This window comes from Biomphalaria glabrata, chromosome 17 (genome assembly GCF_947242115.1).
Source record: "Biomphalaria glabrata chromosome 17, xgBioGlab47.1, whole genome shotgun sequence".
NCBI lineage: Eukaryota > Metazoa > Mollusca > Gastropoda > Planorbidae > Biomphalaria > Biomphalaria glabrata.
The window spans coordinates 970,014-994,569 of NC_074727.1; the positions used below are offsets into that span (position 1 = coordinate 970,014).

Genomic DNA, 24,556 nt, shown 5'->3' on the forward strand with positions numbered 1-24,556 from the left:
AAGCTCAAAACAGGAGTCAGTGAAAAAAGCAAGCCTGAAACTTTTTATTGGGCTCCAACTATTCAACTGATGCACGTTTGCAAAACTAGAGTTAAAAAAAAAAGGATGAAAATATAAGCCATCAGATATATGATGATTGTGCAGGAACAGTTGGGATTGTCGTTTGTATCACGCTCATCTCTACCCTATCCATTGAGACACTGTGAAGTGATGTAACCAGTGAGGTTTTGTAACAACTTTATTGAATTGTAATGAGGATATCTACAAACATTTGTGTACAAATGTGTGCTAATTAGCAGGTCTTTGACCTCTGCACTTAATGTGGTGATCAAAATGTATTTGCAATTCCCAGTGAAATCATTCTTTGAGTGCTTAGAAAAGGAAATTCATACGGATGTATAACTGTGTTAGACGTCTTCATTTATATTCCAATTGAACGTTTGTAACAATAAATATAACAACAAATGTGTGATAATTAGCAGGTCTTTGACCTCTGCACTTAATGTGGTGATCAAAATGTGTTTGCGATTCCCAGTGAAATCATTCTTTGAGTGCTTAGAAAAGGAAATTCATACGGATGTATAACTGTGTTAGACGTCTTCATTTATATTCCGATTGAACGTTTGTAAAAATCAATAATTAAGTCACACTCAAGGAACATATGAACGTGTCCATCAAAGGAAATATCGCCGCTCGTGATGCAGCGCACACTAATCAACATTTGCACTTGCAGACCAACTAAATAGTTGCGGAGAAAACACATTTAATTGATGACATTACTATGTTTAGCTTAGGACTTTTCAAAAGCGAAGACTGGACTCTTTAGCCATCTTCGTGTTTATAGGAATGATTAATGGAGGAATTTTAAAAGCGAAGACTGGACTCCTTAGCCATCTTTGTGTTCATAGGAATGATTAATGGAGGAATTTTAAAAGTGAAGACTGGGCTCTTTAGCCATCTTTCATGTTTAAAGGATGTAGTTGAGGATTTTTTTTCAAAGAAGATCGGTCTCCATGACCATCTTCGTACTTATAGGAAAGGATATTGTATTCATTTTTGAAAAATTGAGGATTTTTAGCTGAGGACTAGATGTAGTAATATTGTCATCAATTGAATTGTTGATCCAAGACGAAATTGTTGGTTATGTCTGTGCATTTGTAGACAACCCAACAGTGCACATCCTTTTTCTTGTTTTGCATTTTTTTCACGTGCTACAATGCCTTGGACAAAGCATCATCATAACTTGGAATGTTAAAAGGCATTCAAAAAAACAACAAAGAAGAATGAGTTTGTAAAATAACCGGTTATTTCGGCTCAGTTGAATAATAGTTGGGACATAATTAGTTGAGTGCAAGCTTTGACGCTGATTCAACTCACTCGACATTAGTTGAGTGCGAAGTTTGTGAGGCTGATTCAGCCCTCAAACCGGATGCTTGTAGACCACCTTCAATAGCTTGAACACGACGTCATCAAAAATATTGTTACAGTCAGTTCATCAAAATGAAGCTGTAGGTCAACAAGCTCAAAACAGGAGTCAGTGAAAAAAGCAAGCCTGAAACTTTTTATTGGGCTCCAACTATTCAACTGATGCACGTTTGCAAAACAAGAGTTAAAAAAAAAAGGATGAAAATATAAGCCATCAGATATATGATGATTGTGCAGGAACAGTTGGGATTGTCGTTTGTATCACGCTCATCTCTACCCTATCCATTGAGACACTGTGAAGTGATGTAACCAGTGAGGTTTTGTAACAACTTTATTGAATTGTAATGAGGATATCTACAAACATTTGTGTACAAATGTGTGCTAATTAGCAGGTCTTTGACCTCTGCACTTAATGTGGTGATCAAAATGTGTTTGCGATTCCCAGTGAAATCATTCTTTGAGTGCTTAGAAAAGGAAATTCATACGGATGTATAACTGTGTTAGACGTCTTCATTTATATTCCGATTGAACGTTTGTAAAAATCAATAATTAAGTCACACTCAAGGAACATATGAACGTGTCCATCAAAGGAAATATCGCCGCTCGTGATGCAGCGCACACTAATCAACATTTGCACTTGCAGACCAACTAAATAGTTGCGGAGAAAACACATTTAATTGATGACATTACTATGTTTAGCTTAGGACTTTTCAAAAGTGAAGACTGGACTCTTTAGCCATCTTCGTGTTTATAGGAATGATTAATGGAGGACTTTTAAAAGCGAAGACTGGACTCCTTAGCCATCTTCGTGTTCATAGGAATGATTAATGGAGGAATTTTAAAAGTGAAGACTGGACTCCTTAGCCATCTTTGTGTTCATAGGAATGATTAATGGAGGAATTTTAAAAGTGAAGACTGGGCTCTTTAGCCATCTTCATGTTTAAAGGATGTAGTTGAGGATTTTTTTTCAAAGAAGATCGGTCTCCATGACCATCTTCGTACTTATAGGAAAGGATATTGTATTCATTTTTGAAAAATTGAGGATTTTTAGCTGAGGACTAGATGTAGTAATATTGTCATCAATTGAATTGTTGATCCAAGACGAAATTGTTGGTTATGTCTGTGCATTTGTAGACAACCCAACAGTGCACATCCTTTTTCTTGTTTTGCATTTTTTTCACGTGCTACAATGCCTTGGACAAAGCATCATCATAACTTGGAATGTTAAAAGGCATTCAAAAAAACAACAAAGAAGAATGAGTTTGTAAAATAACCGGTTATTTCGGCTCAGTTGAATAATAGTTGGGACATAATTAGTTGAGTGCAAGCTTTGACGCTGATTCAACTCACTCGACATTAGTTGAGTGCGAAGTTTGTGAGGCTGATTCAGCCCTCAAACCGGATGCTTGTAGACCACCTTCAATAGCTTGAACACGACGTCATCAAAAATATTGTTACAGTCAGTTCATCAAAATGAAGCTGTAGGTCAACAAGCTCAAAACAGGAGTCAGTGAAAAAAGCAAGCCTGAAACTTTTTATTGGGCTCCAACTATTCAACTGATGCACGTTTGCAAAACAAGAGTTAAAAAAAAAAGGATGAAAATATAAGCCATCAGATATATGATGATTGTGCAGGAACAGTTGGGATTGTCGTTTGTATCACGCTCATCTCTACCCTATCCATTGAGACACTGTGAAGTGATGTAACCAGTGAGGTTTTGTAACAACTTTATTGAATTGTAATGAGGATATCTACAAACATTTGTGTACAAATGTGTGCTAATTAGCAGGTCTTTGACCTCTGCACTTAATGTGGTGATCAAAATGTATTTGCGATTCCCAGTGAAATCATTCTTTGAGTGCTTAGAAAAGGAAATTCATACGGATGTATAACTGTGTTAGACGTCTTCATTTATATTCCAATTGAACGTTTGTAAAAATCAATAATTAAGTCACACTCAAGGAACATATGAACGTGTCCATCAAAGGAAATATCGCCGCTCGTGATGCAGCGCACACTAATCAACATTTGCACTTGCAGACCAACTAAATAGTTGCGGAGAAAACACATTTAATTGATGACATTACTATGTTTAGCTTAGGACTTTTCAAAAGCGAAGACTGGACTCTTTAGCCATCTTCGTGTTTATAGGAATGATTAATGGAGGACTTTTAAAAGCGAAGACTGGACTCCTTAGCCATCTTCGTGTTCATAGGAATGATTAATGGAGGAATTTTAAAAGCGAAGACTGGACTCCTTAGCCATCTTTGTGTTCATAGGAATGATTAATGGAGGAATTTTAAAAGTGAAGACTGGGCTCTTTAGCCATCTTTCATGTTTAAAGGATGTAGTTGAGGATTTTTTTTCAAAGAAGATCGGTCTCCATGACCATCTTCGTACTTATAGGAAAGGATATTGTATTCATTTTTGAAAAATTGAGGATTTTTAGCTGAGGACTAGATGTAGTAATATTGTCATCAATTGAATTGTTGATCCAAGACGAAATTGTTGGTTATGTCTGTGCATTTGTAGACAACCCAACAGTGCACATCCTTTTTCTTGTTTTGCATTTTTTTCACGTGCTACAATGCCTTGGACAAAGCATCATCATAACTTGGAATGTTAAAAGGCATTCAAAAAAACAACAAAGAAGAATGAGTTTGTAAAATAACCGGTTATTTCGGCTCAGTTGAATAATAGTTGGGACATAATTAGTTGAGTGCAAGCTTTGACGCTGATTCAACTCACTCGACATTAGTTGAGTGCGAAGTTTGTGAGGCTGATTCAGCCCTCAAACCGGATGCTTGTAGACCACCTTCAATAGCTTGAACACGACGTCATCAAAAATATTGTTACAGTCAGTTCATCAAAATGAAGCTGTAGGTCAACAAGCTCAAAACAGGAGTCAGTGAAAAAAGCAAGCCTGAAACTTTTTATTGGGCTCCAACTATTCAACTGATGCACGTTTGCAAAACAAGAGTTAAAAAAAAAAGGATGAAAATATAAGCCATCAGATATATGATGATTGTGCAGGAACAGTTGGGATTGTCGTTTGTATCACGCTCATCTCTACCCTATCCATTGAGACACTGTGAAGTGATGTAACCAGTGAGGTTTTGTAACAACTTTATTGAATTGTAATGAGGATATCTACAAACATTTGTGTACAAATGTGTGCTAATTAGCAGGTCTTTGACCTCTGCACTTAATGTGGTGATCAAAATGTATTTGCGATTCCCAGTGAAATCATTCTTTGAGTGCTTAGAAAAGGAAATTCATACGGATGTATAACTGTGTTAGACGTCTTCATTTATATTCCGATTGAACGTTTGTAAAAATCAATAATTAAGTCACACTCAAGGAACATATGAACGTGTCCATCAAAGGAAATATCGCCGCTCGTGATGCAGCGCACACTAATCAACATTTGCACTTGCAGACCAACTAAATAGTTGCGGAGAAAACACATTTAATTGATGACATTACTATGTTTAGCTTAGGACTTTTCAAAAGCGAAGACTGGACTCTTTAGCCATCTTCGTGTTTATAGGAATGATTAATGGAGGACTTTTAAAAGCGAAGACTGGACTCCTTAGCCATCTTCGTGTTCATAGGAATGATTAATGGAGGAATTTTAAAAGCGAAGACTGGACTCCTTAGCCATCTTTGTGTTCATAGGAATGATTAATGGAGGAATTTTAAAAGTGAAGACTGGGCTCTTTAGCCATCTTCATGTTTAAAGGATGTAGTTGAGGATTTTTTTTCAAAGAAGATCGGTCTCCATGACCATCTTCGTACTTATAGGAAAGGATATTGTATTCATTTTTGAAAAATTGAGGATTTTTAGCTGAGGACTAGATGTAGTAATATTGTCATCAATTGAATTGTTGATCCAAGACGAAATTGTTGGTTATGTCTGTGCATTTGTAGACAACCCAACAGTGCACATCCTTTTTCTTGTTTTGCATTTTTTTCACGTGCTACAATGCCTTGGACAAAGCATCATCATAACTTGGAATGTTAAAAGGCATTCAAAAAAACAACAAAGAAGAATGAGTTTGTAAAATAACCGGTTATTTCGGCTCAGTTGAATAATAGTTGGGACATAATTAGTTGAGTGCAAGCTTTGACGCTGATTCAACTCACTCGACATTAGTTGAGTGCGAAGTTTGTGAGGCTGATTCAGCCCTCAAACCGGATGCTTGTAGACCACCTTCAATAGCTTGAACACGACGTCATCAAAAATATTGTTACAGTCAGTTCATCAAAATGAAGCTGTAGGTCAACAAGCTCAAAACAGGAGTCAGTGAAAAAAGCAAGCCTGAAACTTTTTATTGGGCTCCAACTATTCAACTGATGCACGTTTGCAAAACAAGAGTTAAAAAAAAAAGGATGAAAATATAAGCCATCAGATATATGATGATTGTGCAGGAACAGTTGGGATTGTCGTTTGTATCACGCTCATCTCTACCCTATCCATTGAGACACTGTGAAGTGATGTAACCAGTGAGGTTTTGTAACAACTTTATTGAATTGTAATGAGGATATCTACAAACATTTGTGTACAAATGTGTGCTAATTAGCAGGTCTTTGACCTCTGCACTTAATGTGGTGATCAAAATGTATTTGCGATTCCCAGTGAAATCATTCTTTGAGTGCTTAGAAAAGGAAATTCATACGGATGTATAACTGTGTTAGACGTCTTCATTTATATTCCAATTGAACGTTTGTAAAAATCAATAATTAAGTCACACTCAAGGAACATATGAACGTGTCCATCAAAGGAAATATCGCCGCTCGTGATGCAGCGCACACTAATCAACATTTGCACTTGCAGACCAACTAAATAGTTGCGGAGAAAACACATTTAATTGATGACATTACTATGTTTAGCTTAGGACTTTTCAAAAGCGAAGACTGGACTCTTTAGCCATCTTCGTGTTTATAGGAATGATTAATGGAGGACTTTTAAAAGCGAAGACTGGACTCCTTAGCCATCTTCGTGTTCATAGGAATGATTAATGGAGGAATTTTAAAAGCGAAGACTGGACTCCTTAGCCATCTTTGTGTTCATAGGAATGATTAATGGAGGAATTTTAAAAGTGAAGACTGGGCTCTTTAGCCATCTTCATGTTTAAAGGATGTAGTTGAGGATTTTTTTTCAAAGAAGATCGGTCTCCATGACCATCTTCGTACTTATAGGAAAGGATATTGTATTCATTTTTGAAAAATTGAGGATTTTTAGCTGAGGACTAGATGTAGTAATATTGTCATCAATTGAATTGTTGATCCAAGACGAAATTGTTGGTTATGTCTGTGCATTTGTAGACAACCCAACAGTGCACATCCTTTTTCTTGTTTTGCATTTTTTTCACGTGCTACAATGCCTTGGACAAAGCATCATCATAACTTGGAATGTTAAAAGGCATTCAAAAAAACAACAAAGAAGAATGAGTTTGTAAAATAACCGGTTATTTCGGCTCAGTTGAATAATAGTTGGGACATAATTAGTTGAGTGCAAGCTTTGACGCTGATTCAACTCACTCGACATTAGTTGAGTGCGAAGTTTGTGAGGCTGATTCAGCCCTCAAACCGGATGCTTGTAGACCACCTTCAATAGCTTGAACACGACGTCATCAAAAATATTGTTACAGTCAGTTCATCAAAATGAAGCTGTAGGTCAACAAGCTCAAAACAGGAGTCAGTGAAAAAAGCAAGCCTGAAACTTTTTATTGGGCTCCAACTATTCAACTGATGCACGTTTGCAAAACAAGAGTTAAAAAAAAAAGGATGAAAATATAAGCCATCAGATATATGATGATTGTGCAGGAACAGTTGGGATTGTCGTTTGTATCACGCTCATCTCTACCCTATCCATTGAGACACTGTGAAGTGATGTAACCAGTGAGGTTTTGTAACAACTTTATTGAATTGTAATGAGGATATCTACAAACATTTGTGTACAAATGTGTGCTAATTAGCAGGTCTTTGACCTCTGCACTTAATGTGGTGATCAAAATGTATTTGCAATTCCCAGTGAAATCATTCTTTGAGTGCTTAGAAAAGGAAATTCATACGGATGTATAACTGTGTTAGACGTCTTCATTTATATTCCAATTGAACGTTTGTAACAATAAATATAACAACAAATGTGTGATAATTAGCAGGTCTTTGACCTCTGCACTTAATGTGGTGATCAAAATGTGTTTGCGATTCCCAGTGAAATCATTCTTTGAGTGCTTAGAAAAGGAAATTCATACGGATGTATAACTGTGTTAGACGTCTTCATTTATATTCCGATTGAACGTTTGTAAAAATCAATAATTAAGTCACACTCAAGGAACATATGAACGTGTCCATCAAAGGAAATATCGCCGCTCGTGATGCAGCGCACACTAATCAACATTTGCACTTGCAGACCAACTAAATAGTTGCGGAGAAAACACATTTAATTGATGACACTACTATGTTTAGCTTAGGACTTTTCAAAAGCGAAGACTGGACTCTTTAGCCATGTATTTGCAATTCCCAGTGAAATCATTCTTTGAGTGCTTAGAAAAGGAAATTCATACGGATGTATAACTGTGTTAGACGTCTTCATTTATATTCTGACTGAACGTTTGTAACAATAAATATAACAACAAATATGTGTTAATTAGCAGGTCTTTGACCTCTGCACTTAATGTGGTGATTAAAATGTGTTTGCAATTCCCAGTGAAATCATTCTTTGAGTGCTTAAAAAAGAAATTCATACGGATGTATAACTGTGTTAGACGTCTTCATTTATATTCCATTGAACGTTTGTAACAATAAATATAACAACAAATGTGTGATAATTAGCTGGTCTTTGACCTCTGCATTTAATGTGGTGATCAAAATATATTTGCAATTCCCAGTGAAATCATTCTTTGAGTGCTTAATAAAGAAATTTGTCTTATATTTACCTGTCATATTTTCTTAGTTTAACATGTCATATATTCTTTGTTATGCCTTTCATATTTTCTTAGTTTTACTTGTCCAATTTTTTTAGTTTTTCCTGTCATTTTTTTCTTAGTTTTACCTGTCATATTTTTTTAGTTTTACCTGTCATAAGTTCGTTTTACCTGTCATATTTTCATAGTATTACCTGTAATTTTTTCTTAGTTTTACATGTCATATTATCTTAGTTAAGCCTGTCATATGTTCTTAGTTATACCTGTCATAGTATCTTGTGTAACACGTTTATCATTTGTAATGACTGTGGTATATTTCACTTGTACACCATTAACATATGTTGGAAAAAATTATAGTTCTAGTTCAATATTATACACTGTTGCTTGAACTTCATTTATATTAACATTATTACTTTGTTACCTATTCTGATTTCCGATTCCTTATCTATTTATTTCTTGGTACATTATAGTTTGGAGAATTAGATTCTTGTCTTTGATGCTGATAATAAATTTCTCTTTGGTGATCTAGATTCCAATAATATTGCTTTTAACAGGATGCATTTTCTTTCTTTGTTCTTCTATTAATGAGTTAATAACACTCAAAGTCTTGCCACTTAGTTTACAGATGAATATATTAGAACAAGTATCTTCATTGTAATTGCAAGTTTTACAGATAGTCTGAAAATAACTATTTATTTCATCAGTTTCATAAGGTCCCTCATTTTTTGCCTATAAATATTCTCTTTATGTTCACGCTTGGTAGTTTTTTTGTCTCCCTTGTTTTGAATTGCAGCTTTTATTTTTCAGTTGTTTTTTTTTTTAATTTCTGATTCTTTGTCTGGTTTTGCATCCTTTTAATTTCTTTCAGCATCTAGTTGCATTTCTCTCTTCTCTTTGTGCTTTGTAAATATTCTCTATATGTTCACGCTTGGTAGTTTCTGTTTTGTCTCCCTTGTTTTGAATTGCAGCTTTTATTTTTCAGTTGTTGTTTTTTTTAATTTCTGATTCTTTGTCTGGTTTTGCATCCTTTTAATTTCTTTCAGCATCTAGTTGCATTTCTCTCTTCTCTTTGTGCTTTGTAAATATTCTCTATATGTTCATGCTTGGTAGTTTCTGTTTTGTCTCCCTTGTTTTGAATTGCAGCTTTTTTCAGTTTTTTTTTTTTTTATTTCTGATTCTTTGTCTGGTTTTGCTTCCTTTTAATTTATTTCAGCATCTAGTTGCATTTCTCTCTTCTCTTTGTGCTCTCGCCAACTCTTTCAATATCAACTTGATTTTCTTTCCTTTCCATTTATGTCAAAACATCTTTCTTTTCTTCATCTTTAAGACCAAACGATTCAGCAACTTTCTTTAGTTCAGTATATCCATCCATGTATCTATTAATACTTATCAAAAGTACAATGGCATTCTATACTTTTTTATAGATAATAATGATATCTAATATCTTTTATAGTTTACAATCACTGACAATATTATCAAGCCAATACTATTGTGATTAACATAACACACTAAATTGTCAACAATCTAATAATCAATGTCATAATCAATTATTATGTTTTTACAATATATTATTTGGTCATATAGAAAGAGAAAACAAAATTAATAAAATATTATAATGTAAAAAAAAAATGTAACAAAGTTTATACCAAAATGTTACAATTATATAAATGATGATATGATGATGACTCAGTGCACTGAAAACTTTGATTAAATTGAGGAGGATTCGAGCAACACATTGACCTCACTCTCTTACCCTAAAGCACATCCTGTTCCAAAAGCAAGATTTGGTCAATATATAAAAACAAACAAGTACAGCAGGAAAAAAAGACAGAAAATTTTCAAGAAATACTACATATACTTACAAATATAAATAAAAATGACTTAAAGACCCCAAGAAATTGTGCACAATATTAATACAATGTAAACATTAAAATAAACAATAGTCTAAACACAAAAATCTACTAGTGTTAAATCTGCGACCTCTAAAACCTTATGTTCTGATCATATATATATATTTTTTTTACACATTGAAAAAAGACAAAATTTAACAAGGACACAATATCAGTGATACCAAATTTTGACAAGAACAATACTGTCAACAGCTTTCTAAATATAGAACATAAAAATTAAAAATGAAAATCAAAATTATCAGTAATATATTTCAATACTGATTATCTTCCTGTAATGTCATTGAATACTAGCACTGATATAGCTCATCACTTTGAAGAGTGCTTCTTAATCTTTTCACTGTCCAACTTCAATAGAATGTATATATAAATATATATACTTTTACTGCACAAAATTACTGACTATTACTTGAGATGTATAATATACATCAGCACAAAATTACTGCCTGTGTCCAAATTTACAATTACTGTCCAACTTCAATACAATTTTATATACTTGTACTGCACAAAATTACTATTATTTGATGAGATATATAATATACACAAATGTAATGTCTGCCTGTGTCAAAATTTACAATTACAGTTCAACTTCAATGCAATATATATATTTGTACTGCACAAAATTACTGACTATTACTTGATGAGATATATAATATACATTTGCATAAAAATATTGTCTGCCTGTGTCAAAATTTATAATCACTGTCCAACTTCAATATACTATTTACTAATTAATTGTTGGTGCACCTGAAGTGTCTGGTCGATTTTTGGGGCACCTTTTTCATCTTTCGACTGTCTACGAGTGTTTACATACTATTTACTAATGAGATATATAATATACACAAATTTACTGTCTGCCTGTGTCAAAATTTACAATTACAGTTCAACTTCAATGCAATATATATACTTGTACTGCACAAAATTACTGACTATTACTTGATGAGATATATAATATACATTGGCATAAAAATATTGTCTGCCTGTGTCAAAATTTACACTGTCCAACTTCAATATACTATTTACTAATTAATTGTTGGTGCACCTGAAGTGTCTGGTCGATTTTTGGGGCACCTTTTTCATCCTTCAACTGTCTACGAGTGTTTACATACTATTTACTAATGAGATATATAATATACACAAATTTACTGTCTGCCTGTGTCAAAATTTACAATTACAGTTCAACTTCAATGCAATATATATACTTGTACTGCACAAAATTACTGACTATTACTTGATGAGATATATAATATACATTGGCATAAAAATATTGTCTGCCTGTGTCAAAATTTACACTGTTCAACTTCAATATACTATTTACTAATTAATTGTTGGTGCACCTGAAGTGTCTGGTCGATTTTCGGGGCACCTTTTTCATCCTTCAACTGTCTACGAGTGTTTACATACTATTTACTAATGAGATATATAATATACACAAATTTACTGTCTGCCTGTGTCAAAATTTACAATTACAGTTCAACTTCAATGCAATATATATACTTGTACTGCACAAAATTACTGACTATTACTTGATGAGATATATAATATACATTGGCATAAAAATATTGTCTGCCTGTGTCAAAATTTACACTGTCCAACTTCAATATACTATTTACTAATTAATTGTTGGTGCACCTGAAGTGTCTGGTCGATTTTTGGGGCACCTTTTTCATCCTTCAACTGTCTACGAGTGTTTACATACTATTTACTAATGAGATATATAATATACACAAATTTACTGTCTATGGTGTCAAAATTTACAATTACAGTTCAACTTCAATGCAATATATATACTTGTACTGCACAAAATTACTGACTATTACTTGATGAGATATATAATATACATTGGCATAAAAATATTGTCTGCCTGTGTCAAAATTTACACTGTCCAACTTCAATATACTATTTACTAATTAATTGTTGGTGCACCTGAAGTGTCTGGTCGATTTTTGGGGCACCTTTTTCATCCTTCAACTGTCTACGAGTGTTTACATACTATTTACTAATGAGATATATAATATACACAAATTTACTGTCTATGGTGTCAAAATTTACAATTACAGTTCAACTTCAATGCAATATATATACTTGTACTGCACAAAATTACTGACTATTACTTGATGAGATATATAATATACATTGGCATAAAAATATTGTCTGCCTGTGTCAAAATTTACACTGTCCAACTTCAATATACTATTTACTAATTAATTGTTGGTGCACCTGAAGTGTCTGGTCGATTTTTGGGGCACCTTTTTCATCCTTCAACTGTCTACGAGTGTTTACATACTATTTACTAATGAGATATATAATATACACAAATTTACTGTCTATGGTGTCAAAATTTACAATTACAAATCAACTTCAATGCAATATATATACTTGTACTGCACAAAATTACTGACAATTACTTAATGAGATATATAATATACATTGGCATAAAAATATTGTCTGCCTGTGTCAAAATTTACACTGTCCAACTTCAATATACTATTTACTAATTAATTGTTGGTGCACCTGAAGTGTCTGGTCGATTTTTGGGGCACCTTTTTCATCTTTCGACTGTCTACGAGTGTTTACATACTATTTACTAATGAGATATATAATATACACAAATTTACTGTCTGCCTGTGTCAAAATTTACAATTACAGTTCAACTTCAATGCAATATATATACTTGTACTGCACAAAATTACTGACAATTACTTAATGAGATATATAATATACATTGGCATAAAAATATTGTCTGCCTGTGTCAAAATTTACACTGTCCAACTTCAATATACTATTTACTAATTAATTGTTGGTGCACCTGAAGTGTCTGGTTGATTTTTGGGGCACCTTTTTCATCCTTCAACTGTCTACGAGTGTTTACATACTATTTACTAATGAGATATATAATATACACAAATTTACTGTCTATGGTGTCAAAATTTACAATTACAAATCAACTTCAATGCAATATATATACTTGTACTGCACAAAATTACTGACTATTAATTGATGAGATATATAATATACATTGGCATAAAAATATTGTCTGCCTGTGTCAAAATTTACACTGTCCAACTTCAATATACTATTTACTAATTAATTGTTGGTGCACCTGAAGTGTCTGGTCGATTTTTGGGGCACCTTTTTCATCCTTCAACTGTCTACGAGTGTTTACATACTATTTACTAATGAGATATATAATATACACAAATTTACTGTCTATGGTGTCAAAATTTACAATTACAGTTCAACTTCAATGCAATATATATACTTGTACTGCACAAAATTACTGACTATTACTTGATGAGATATATAATATACATTGGCATAAAAATATTGTCTGCCTGTGTCAAAATTTACACTGTCCAACTTCAATATACTATTTACTAATTAATTGTTGGTGCACCTGAAGTGTCTGGTCGATTTTTGGGGCACCTTTTTCATCCTTCAACTGTCTACGAGTGTTTACATACTATTTACTAATGAGATATATAATATACACAAATTTACTGTCTGCCTGTGTCAAAATTTACAATTACAGTTCAACTTCAATGCAATATATATACTTGTACTGCACAAAATTACTGACTATTACTTGATGAGATATATAATATACATTGGCATAAAAATATTGTCTGCCTGTGTCAAAATTTACACTGTCCAACTTCAATATACTATTTACTAATTAATTGTTGGTGCACCTGAAGTGTCTGGTCGATTTTTGGGGCACCTTTTTCATCCTTCAACTGTCTACGAGTGTTTACATACTATTTACTAATGAGATATATAATATACACAAATTTACTGTCTGCCTGTGTCAAAATTTACAATTACAGTTCAACTTCAATGCAATATATATACTTGTACTGCACAAAATTACTGACTATTACTTGATGAGATATATAATATACATTGGCATAAAAATATTGTCTGCCTGTGTCAAAATTTACACTGTCCAACTTCAATATACTATTTACTAATTAATTGTTGGTGCACCTGAAGTGTCTGGTCGATTTTTGGGGCACCTTTTTCATCCTTCAACTGTCTACGAGTGTTTACATACTATTTACTAATGAGATATATAATATACACAAATTTACTGTCTGCCTGTGTCAAAATTTACAATTACAGTTCAACTTCAATGCAATATATATACTTGTACTGCACAAAATTACTGACTATTACTTGATGAGATATATAATATACATTGGCATAAAAATATTGTCTGCCTGTGTCAAAATTTACACTGTCCAACTTCAATATACTATTTACTAATTAATTGTTGGTGCACCTGAAGTGTCTGGTCGATTTTTGGGGCACCTTTTTCATCCTTCAACTGTCTACGAGTGTTTACATACTATTTACTAATGAGATATATAATATACACAAATTTACTGTCTGCCTGTGTCAAAATTTACAATTACAGTTCAACTTCAATGCAATATATATACTTGTACTGCACAAAATTACTGACTATTACTTGATGAGATATATAATATACATTGGCATAAAAATATTGTCTGCCTGTGTCAAAATTTACACTGTCCAACTTCAATATACTATTTACTAATTAATTGTTGGTGCACCTGAAGTGTCTGGTCGATTTTTGGGGCACCTTTTTCATCCTTCAACTGTCTACGAGTGTTTACATACTATTTACTAATGAGATATATAATATACACAAATTTAGTGTCTGCCTGTGTCAAAATTTACAATTACAGTTCAACTTCAATGCAATATATATACTTGTACTGCACAAAATTACTGACTATTACTTGATGAGATATATAATATACATTGGCATAAAAATATTGTCTGCCTGTGTCAAAATTTACACTGTCCAACTTCAATATACTATTTACTAATTAATTGTTGGTGCACCTGAAGTGTCTGGTCGATTTTTGGGGCACCTTTTTCATCCTTCAACTGTCTACGAGTGTTTACATACTATTTACTAATGAGATATATAATATACACAAATTTACTGTCTGCCTGTGTCAAAATTTACAATTACAGTTCAACTTCAATGCAATATATATACTTGTACTGCACAAAATTACTGACTATTACTTGATGAGATATATAATATACATTGGCATAAAAATATTGTCTGCCTGTGTCAAAATTTACACTGTCCAACTTCAATATACTATTTACTAATTAATTGTTGGTGCACCTGAAGTGTCTGGTCGATTTTTGGGGCACCTTTTTCATCCTTCAACTGTCTACGAGTGTTTACATACTATTTACTAATGAGATATATAATATACACAAATTTACTGTCTGCCTGTGTCAAAATTTACAATTACAGTTCAACTTCAATGCAATATATATACTTGTACTGCACAAAATTACTGACTATTACTTGATGAGATATATAATATACATTGGCATAAAAATATTGTCTGCCTGTGTCAAAATTTACACTGTCTAACTTCAATATACTATTTACTAATTAATTGTTGGTGCACCTGAAGTGTCTGGTCGATTTTTGGGGCACCTTTTTTCATCCTTCAACTGTCTACGAGTGTTTACATACTATTTACTAATGAGATATATAATATACACAAATTTACTGTCTATGGTGTCAAAATTTACAATTACAGTTCAACTTCAATGCAATATATATACTTGTACTGCACAAAATTACTGACTATTACTTGATGAGATATATAATATACATTGGCATAAAAATATTGTCTGCCTGTGTCAAAATTTACACTGTCCAACTTCAATATACTATTTACTAATTAATTGTTGGTGCACCTGAAGTGTCTGGTCGATTTTTGGGGCACCTTTTTCATCCTTCAACTGTCTACGAGTGTTTACATACTATTTACTAATGAGATATAAAATATACACAAATTTACTGTCTATGGTGTCAAAATTTACAATTACTGTTCAACTTCAATGCAATATATATACTTGTACTGCTCAAAATTACTATTACTTGATGAGATATATAATATACATTGGCATAAAAATATTGTCTGCCTGTGTCAAAATTTACACTGTCCAACTTCAATATACTATTTACTAATTAATTGTTGGTGCACCTGAAGTGTCTGGTCGATTTTTGGGGCACCTTTTTCATCCTTTAACTGTCTACGAGTGTTTGATTTGTGATAGGGCAAAGCAATTGTGAATATATAATATTAAAAATAGATTTTTATTAATTTATGTAAATGTTTACTATTTTCACCATCTGAGCTGTGAATGAATCTTGTTTTTAATGACCCAACTGTATAAAACTTAGCTCTTGAGCTATGAAGGGGGAATAACCCTTGAGAGATTATGGGCATGACATAGCCTTAATTGTGCTGATGTGCCAAAAACAAAAAATATCAATACCTTCCAACTGTTGGGCACCTATATGGTCATCAATTGTTGGAATACTTCATCCCTCATACCAACTGCTGGGCACCTCAAGTGTGTCCTGTCAGCTATTGGGGCACCACAAGTGTCCTAACAACTGTTTGGGCACCTCAAATATCCTTTTAACTGTTGAGGCACCTTAGGTATCGTATCTATTGTTGAAGCACTTCAAATGTCCTTTCATTTGTTGGGGCATCTCATTTATCCTAACAACTGTTGGGCACTTCAATAATCTTATTTTTGGGCACTCCAAGTGTTCTATCAATTGTTTGGGCACTCCAAGTGTCCTATCAATTGTTAGGCACCTCATCGATCATACCAACTGTTGTCCACCTCAAGTTTGTCCAATCAGGTGTTGGGGCACCACAAGTGTTTCAACACTTTTTAGGCATCTCAAATGTCCTTATAACTGATGGGGCACCTCAATATCCTATCAATTGGTAGGGCACCTTAAGTATCCTAACAATTGGTAGAGCACCTCTAGTGTCCTATCAATTGGTAGGGCACCTCTTGTCCTATTGTTTGGTAGGGCACTTCAAGTATCCTATCAGTTGGTAAGGCACCTCTTTTTTCCTACCAACTGTTAGTTAACCACAAGTCTCCTATTAACTGTTGGGGTACCTAAAGTATCCTATCATGGGGCATCTCATTCATCCTAACAACTCAATGGTCTTAATGTTGGGGCACTCTAAGTTTCCTATCAATTGTTGGGCACCTCATCCATCATACCAACTGTTGTTCACCTCATGTTTGTCCTATCAGTTGTTGGGGCACCACAAGTGTCCTAACAACTGCTTGTCCTTTTAACTTATGTGGCACCTCAAGTGTCCTATTAACTGTTGGGGCACATCAAGTATTCATTCAACTCTCTCTCTATATATATATATTATATTATATTATGTTAGTTTTGATTACCATTATAAATAAATATATATGATTATGGTTATTATATATTATATATAATCTGCAGTGTTTTTACAAATGTGTAGTCCTGCTTATTACTCCCAGAACCACTTTTTTTTTTTTTCAGTTTCATTAGAAACATATGAATTTATATATTTGAAATGTTTAATCACACTTCTTTTTACTGAAGTTTAATTTTTTGTTAACAGATATCAAGCTACAAAATAAAATTCCAATTTTTTAGGTTCTTGCCTATATCTGCAATTTATATCTATATATTAAGTTTTGTTACCTTGAACTCTTTCAAGTTTTCGTTACACAACTTTATATTTCAGATTCTTTTTGTTCTTCCTTAGGTTCAAATGTATCAGTTGTTTTTGTTGACAGATATCAAGGTACAGAAATAAGAATCTAATTTAGAGTTTTTTAAAGCTTGATTAGTCATAATATTTGCACTATTATTTCCAATATGTGCCAGAGTGTCTGCTAAATGTAACTAGTATGATTAAAAACATGGTCATTGCAAAGTCTAACATATGGACAAGTAGGATGCTTGGGGCTTGATTCAGTGAAAGAATGTTGGACAAGCAGAAGTGTTATGGAGTGTGTGTGTTTTTATGGTGACTGTGGTAAGAGGTAAGCGATTGGATGTGAATGATGCAAAAGTGGCATTGTCGTCACTGGGTCTTAGTTAGGGGAGACGACTCCAGAATGTAAGACTGAAAGGTTGTGTTATTGTAGTGAGTTAGATTGTAAGAAATTTTATTACTTAAGTCTACTACATTTATTTCATGTGATCACAAGTATTATAAATGTTATATTTAGTTTCATTCACAAGGAAGTTGTTCAAGTTCTTATTAGCTAAGATATATTATGCCTTCAACAGTTTAGTTGCCTACCAGCAGTTTGGTGCTACAAGTCAACAACAGTCAGACTAAATTAAATAAAGCCATGTCTATTTCTACATGATTTTGTGGCTACTAACCTGGTGTTACTAACAACTAACTCGAAAAGGGAGAGGGGAATTATCATCTTATTCATGTACTATTTACATTAGATTTTTACCAAATTATTAAATTTTTACTACCCTTACTATTTTAACTGTGAATAGACCTTGATTTTAATGATTTAACTGTATAGAATTTAGCCCCTGTTATGTAGAGAGAGAGAGAGAGTAGTCCTTAAGGGACTGCAGGCACGACATGACCTAAATTGTGCAGATGTGCATAAAATCAAAGAAATAAAACATTAACAAAATGTGTATTATAATTGTCACTTTTCCTCTACTTAGAATTTTTTCTCTCCTAGATTTTCATAATTTTTTGTTGAAGTAATTTCAGTTCTCAATTATTTTGTGCACCAAGTTACAAGAAAAAATTCAAGCAAGAGAGGTCATTACACTAAGACTTTGTCTTCTCATAAGAAAGGATGGCTGCCTGGTCATGTGATATGTGCACTGGACTGTGTATGGTCATCTTGATGCTCATATCTTGCCTGATGACATTTATTCTGCTGAACATTTGGTCAAGGAAGTAGATTCTCTTCAGCTCTCAAGAAACATTCAAAACATGTCAAACATTCGACAAGAATATCAAGTGCAATGTACATGTAAGTAATGTTGAAACATCTGATCTCATTTATGCATTCTTGAGGACAATCTGCAGCCACTAAACCAGTTACATCAGATCTGGATAAAGTGGTCGCTTCCTCTTCATTAAGGTTAGAACAGAAAGATTTTATAACTCTTTTACTCCACTTTCTGTCAGTGTGTTTCATGGTCATTAGTCACATCACAAAGAGGTTTAGTTTATTAACCAGTGGTTGTGTATGACTGTGTCTTTGTATGTTTTGTGTGTGAATGTTGTTCCTGTTTGTATCTATATTGTCGTTGCTATAGTGGTAATCCTCCGGGTAATCATAATCAAACTAAATTTTCATTTGTTTGGATCTTATCTGGTGGGAATTTTAAACTTAGTAATCTGCTCTTAGCTTACTTTTTGATTTTTAAGTACATTCTAAAAGAAATACAATAGATAAGGATAGAAAAAGAAAAGCAAACAATAAAGAGATTTGCTGAAACAATATAAAGTGAAATAAAAATATATATACAAAAAAAAAGAATAAACCTGGAGATTTTGAAGGAAAGACTGCTGTTGCCAACTCAACAAAACCAATGAGTTTGTACTGCAAGCAAAAGAACTTAGTTGTGATTTCATTTTGCTAGAAATGCACAAACTTAATAGCATAATTTTCACTCTAAATATTAAAGCTTTCTGTATTCTGTACACCAGATACACTACATAGCTAGTTATTTATTGTTTTCTGGCATAATTGAAAATCTCCAACAAGTTCCTTAGACTTAAATGACTTAATTAACCTTAAAATTTTTAAAACTTTGTTTGTTATTCTTTGCTGCTGTATTAGATGTTTTGGAAGTATTTTTTTTTCTTAAAAGTTTATTCATAAAATACTAAGTTAAAACATAAAGTGAAACCTGCATCATCATAATAGTTTTGTTTAACATGAAAAGAAAAGCAACAAAAGAATTTTTTTTTTCCTTTTCAAGGCAAAAGTTTTTCTTATTAATTTTTTTTTCTTATTTAGACCAACATGATGAAAAGGTAGACAACATGAAAATGTAGACCAACATGATGAAGATGTAGACCAACATGAAGATGTAGACCAACATGAAGATGAAATGTAAACCAAAAAAATGGGTCAAGAGATGTATGGAATACAATGGTAAGCAATGCTGTGTATATCTCTTTATATTTTCTTTATACTAAACCCCTGAGTAAAGCTTTGCCAAGTTTTGTGTTTCACTGACTATAAAAATGTTTTTATCAAATTTTGTTCTCTTGTATTGACAGTGAACATCTTGAGAAGTAAAACAATTCCTAGAGGCAAAGACACAGACACACCGGATCTATTAGAGATTTTCCTTTTCTACCATCATTTAGAGACTTCCTTGTGCTCTAAGGGAACTAATTGGCATTGATGTTTTTACATTCCTACTGCGTCTGAAAGAAATTAACATTTCCCTAATGCTACTTCAAAACCAGACCTTCTCAAGACAATTTTAGTGACCAAGCTGCAATATGGGACTCAGTAGGAAACAATGAAGAATACTCCTAACCTCAGGTTGAGTAACCATGCTCACCTACTAGAGTGGCGACAAATACTTCTACACCCACAGTTATACATCCTGAACCCTGTAACCCAACCTCACAACATGGTTACATTACCGGAAGTGGTCGCAAGGTCGGAAAACCTAACAGATACAATGTATAGAACAATGAACAGGTACAAGTACTCAAGTGATGTACTTTGTGAGAACTATTTAGGTGGAATCACCATAATTGACTTGTATAAATCTTGTTCTATATTTAGGTATATCTTGACAATCAGTCCAGTCATTTGTTCATTTTTTTTTTAAATATTCCTTTTTTTTCCCTCAATCTTCTTGTTGTTTCAGTTACATGTTTTTGTATTTTGAAGGAGGAAGGTGCTTTGGTATATTATCGTTATTATTATTGTACCAGTATTAAGCAAACTTGTATATCTTTAATTATTCATGAATTCTAAAGCAGAACGTCACTTCCACCGGAAAATGTTGTAACAACTATACGTGTCTTCAGTTAACATTCAATACTCTGTACAGTCACAACGCCAAAGCCTTGCTAGATTATGCTTTTAATTCAATTTGTTATCTCCCCTGCTTTAGTGTGCTATCATATAATTTTTTGTGTCACATCCCTGCACAATTTGTTCTATGCTTTTTTACAGTATAAATAGCGACTTGACATTATTTAGCTCTATTATAATATTGTTATATTATTATATTTCAAATAAAACTGTTAACATATTCTATGCTGTTATAATATAAATGTTTTGCTGTTACCATGAATACAGTTTTGAGTTTTTGTCTGATTTCTTAGAGGAGAAATTTTTCATAAATAATAATAATAAGGCTTATCTTCAAGTCCGAAGATTAGTGAGAAGTATGCAGTATTCCCCAGCTAGGACCTACATATTTTGCTATAAATAAAGAGTATAATAATATTTACTACTTGGTATTGTCAGTCTTCACTAAAGCAATGAGTTTATCCCCTTAGTGTGTTTAAAATTTTCAAATACTAATTCACTTTGTATTATCTATTGGTGATCATGGGGTATCCACTTTGTCATCTCCATAGTCTCTGGTGTTAACACTTAGTGTCCTGTTGGAGGTTACGGCTAAGATGTTATCTCTCTTTCTGATGGAACACATGTAAAACCAACAAAACAAACATTAGACCTAGACTTTATTAACAGGTAAATTTTTATAATTGTGAACTGGCGCTCCCAAAGCTACTTTTATGTATTTTAAATTTTACTTCTGTAGGCTAGTGCTAAGCTGTATACTTGTATTTCTGCCTATTATATGGGTTAGGGTGGAGTACTTAAAATAGAGCCTATGCTGTTTCCTGTACTGTTGACCAGTGGTCTCTGTCAGTTTTAATTATTCTGTACCTGGGACTGCCTGTAAGTTTCAGAATTTTTCTTTTATTTTTTTAAATTTTACTATGTGTAAATCTGTTTTATATTTGAACAACTGTCAAAATAACTAGCAGTTTTTTTTTTCTAAAGTTTGTTTTAAAACTATGGCCAAGCCCTGCCCAGTGCTGTCATGATGGCCACTTCTAATGTTTATGTACTAGATTGTAACTGCTGCCTTAGTCATTGAAATTAAAGTCTCATTTTTGAATTTCTTCTTTATGTTTCTAGATTTCTTTTAGTTCGCTAGTTTAGTTTAGTTGTCTGGTTGCTTAGATGACTCAAACCCCTTGGTCACAAAGGTGCACAGATACAACCCACCCAGTAGTGTTACAATCTGGCAACTGTAACTTCTTGTTATCCCAGGCTAGACATGACCTTAGGCCCCACCAGGCTAACATATTATGACCTTAGGCCCCGCCAGGCTAACATATTATGACCTTAGGCCCCGCCAGGCTAACATATTCTCTCATTCCAGACAGCATTGTCCCTAACAATACATAATTACCTTGCTTTAGTTGTAGAATGAAAGATGAGCAAACAGTTAAAAGTTTCTATAGAATACACTTGGAGGTGTGGTGGCTAAGCGGTAAAGTGCTTGGCTGCCAAACATAGGTCTAGGGTTTAAAGACCATTTTTTTATAATAGTCCTAATACAGTGATGCCCAGCCTAATTCGACCTGCGGGCCATTTTAATTTCCAACTCTCGTGTCGCGGGCCACATGACCGAAAAGATACAAAAAAAAAAACGTAATGAAATGGAACTAAAACAATTTTATTAGAAACCCGTGGATCTAGCACTTACAGTGAGATAGATGTTTGAAGTTTATCTTCTTTTCTATCCTTCAGAAAAATGGCTTCATTTCTCTACTTAAAATCATTTTCTTATCAATCTCTAGGCAAAGTTTAACAATATTTTTTTCGCGACTCAAATCAAGAATGGTGCCATATTTGATTTGTTGGTTGTTTTTTTTAAACAGCCACTTTTTTCTTTACAAATCAAATACATTGGCTTATTATCATGTTCCACAAAAAAGTTAAGATCCGTTCACTTTTCCTGTTAGATTATACATCTAGTCTCATTTCATAAACACAATGTTAAAGGTCATGGTACCAATCCATCAGAGAAAATGTTAGGGCGCAAACGTATGTAAAAATAACTTTATCAACCCTTTGGAGAGGGGATTTTCTACACTTTGTGCAGTCGTTTCGGCGTATTTTGGGCATCACTGTCCTAATATAAAGAAAAACAATTAGGCACCTTTCAGTCCACCCTGCTCAAATGGATTCCTGACATTTAAAGGAGAAAAGTAAAGGCGGTTGGTCATTGTGCTGGCCACCTGATACCCTCATTGACCATAAGACACAGAAACAGATGATTTTTTGTATCATCTGTCTTACAGATCGCAAAGTCTGAAAAGGGAAATGTATTTTAACTTGAATATTTTAAACATTTTGCCCTACATCAAAAAGCTTCTCCCATTTTTTGTCTATCATTCACTTTGTCTTTGGAATGGTTTCTTTTTGATAATGATTGAATATTGAAGTCAATTAGATTAGTTGACTATGACTTTGTAGAGGGTAATCACTGACTAGATGTTAATAGCATTTCCTGTCATATCTTTTTTGGTAATTTCATTGCTGATTAATTTCTTCTTGTTCATTGAAGTAATTACTGTACATTTCAAGGTGTATTGAGACCAGCACAATGACCTATTTTCCCTTTACCATTAACTTTCAAATACATTAATAGTTATCTCTTAATATGAATTCAGTAATTTAGCACAGACCAGTTACAATTTAAAAAAAAAATGAATGCCACTTTGATTGCAAGGTATACATATACATCAAAATGAGTCAATCAAATCAATGTATACGATATCACAATAAAACTGAAACTGCTGCACAAATAAATATTTAGTTAAAAACTAAGGTACATTGGTAGTCCTGATATTACTTTTAGTAGAAGATTGTGTAGAATCAAAATAACTTGAATCATTTAGATCAGGGGTGGGCAAATTATGGACCACATGTGGCCTGCCAAAGTGTTTTTTGCGGCCAGCAGAAACCTACAGAATTCAGGTGAGCCCACAGATTAAACATATAAAAATGCAATATATTAAAAATAAATAATTTTAAATATCTTCTTATCAATTATGATATTTTAATATCTTCTTATCAATTATGATGAAGAAGCTAAATAAACATTGTCTCTTCATGTTATTCTAAAGTTTTAAGCCAATGAAGATTATGCTTATTGGTAATATTTCGAAACACACTCAGACCAGTATTTAATAAATTCTATGAAGAACTGTTGAAAGTGTTGGGTTGGCTTGGAACAAGATGTCAAGTGTAACAACTGATGGAGCCCATGCTTTGACTGAGAAAAAGAACAATATCCCAACGTTAAATTCTACATGGAGAGGTTTTCATTGAATATATTGACCTAATCATCTCAGTGATCAAACTTATCAGAGCCACAGACA

The 24,556-nt window shown here is 33.2% G+C and overlaps 1 long non-coding RNA gene across 1 annotated transcript in view; it reads left to right on the forward strand.

The window, feature by feature from the left end:
• Window positions 1–22,285, forward strand: part of LOC129923652 (uncharacterized) — a 33,663-nt gene extending 11,378 nt beyond the window's left edge. The window contains exons 3-6 of the long non-coding RNA XR_008775645.1: window positions 17,891–17,929; window positions 18,866–19,142; window positions 20,139–20,276; window positions 20,405–22,285. This is a non-coding gene — a long non-coding RNA (uncharacterized LOC129923652). The remainder of the gene's footprint in view (window positions 1–17,890; window positions 17,930–18,865; window positions 19,143–20,138; window positions 20,277–20,404) is intronic.
• The last annotated feature ends 2,271 nt before the right edge of the window (window positions 22,286–24,556 follow it).